The sequence below is a fragment of the Octodon degus genome, unplaced genomic scaffold (genome assembly GCF_000260255.1).
Source record: "Octodon degus isolate 3935 unplaced genomic scaffold, OctDeg1.0 scaffold00495, whole genome shotgun sequence".
In the NCBI taxonomy this organism is placed as follows: domain Eukaryota; kingdom Metazoa; phylum Chordata; class Mammalia; order Rodentia; family Octodontidae; genus Octodon; species Octodon degus.
In genome coordinates, this window is record NW_004525071.1 from 5316 (window position 1) to 6707 (window position 1392).

At 45.9% G+C, this 1392-nt stretch overlaps 1 pseudogene; it reads right to left on the reverse strand.

Moving 5' to 3' along the window:
• Positions 1–1326, reverse strand: LOC101588494 (annotated as a pseudogene).
• Between the last annotated feature and the right edge of the window lie 66 nt (positions 1327–1392).

Below are 1392 nucleotides of genomic sequence, written 5' to 3' on the forward strand. Positions count from 1 at the left end.
CTTCTCCTCTGAAGCCTCTAGTCTCTTCTCCACGATGGAGAAGATTTGCTCCAGTCCAAAGATGAGCCCCACACAGGACACATTGTGCCTTTTGGGGTGAACATGCCCACCAGCAATCATAGCGCCTTCCAGACTGCCCATACCAAGGGCGTTTCCCACTGCCTGGGCTGGGATCTGTAGTAACACAGCTTCATATTTCACCCCTGTATAGTAGTCCAGACCTTGAGCAAGGCTCAGATGGAAAGAGAGCTTGTTGGCAATGCCAAAGAAGATCAAATACTTAAACATCAGCTTCAGATCAAGCAGGTCTTCTAAGGCTTGCTTGTTTTGGGACAGCTTAGGATCCTGGTGCAGGTGCTCCACCAGAGACACACTGCCATGCTGCTGGACATAGTCTGCAATGAGGTCACCCACCTCGTGTGCAAGGTCCTTCTCTTGCACCATGTCATTCTTCACATCCTCCCAGGATACCTTGTCCAGTGTGGCCACTGAGGAACAGATGGTACGGAACTTGGAATTAAGAACACCACAAATAGCAAACATCCCATCTAGTATGTGCCGGCCTTGACTTTGACCAGGAAGTCTATCAGAAGTGAACTCAAGTTCTCACACATGATCGTCAAGCGCTCTGCATCAGGGATCATAGGGTCAAATTGCCCAGAAATGTCATAATCACACTAGTAGAATTCCCAGGATAGGCCATGGGTCATGGCTGGGTTATCCTGCCTACATGCCTTTGCTATATGGCGTTTAATTTTGGTCATTTTATTCATTGGTAAATACCGAAGAAAAGGAACAGTGAATTCATAATCAAGGGACAGCAACTCACCACCCTTCAGATTACAGATAAGCTTAGAGTCTTCTCCATACTTTCCAGTCAGGATTTCCTTTAGTTCAAATACGGGTGTATCAATCACTTCTGACCATGGCATTTGAAGTAGCAGATGATGACATCAAAGACCTTCTCCTTAACTTCCGTGTGCCAGGGACTGTAGTCTCTTGTGCCATTGGGGGTTTTGAGCATAAACTTCTGTTTGCTTTCATCAGATTCCAGCTGTGCCTTCAATTTCAGGAGTTTTGCCACTTCTTCCTCAAACTGATCTGCCTCACCCTTCTGGTGCTTGAGGCCTTGCACACGCTCTCCTTGAAGTCTCACCAGCTCCTCCAGTGCAGCACGATTTACCATCCTGATGGCCAACTGGACCTGAATGCTGTCTATCTGCACTGGCCTGTGGAGACTAAGCCAGAAAAAAATTTCTTTGAAAAATATATGCATGTTCTATATCATCTACAAATATTCATAAGATGTTGTCAGAAGGCCAGATACTGTACTGCCAAGATTTCTGTGGCATGGAAGAATATTTGATTAACTTTACCGGTAAGAAGTAGGGT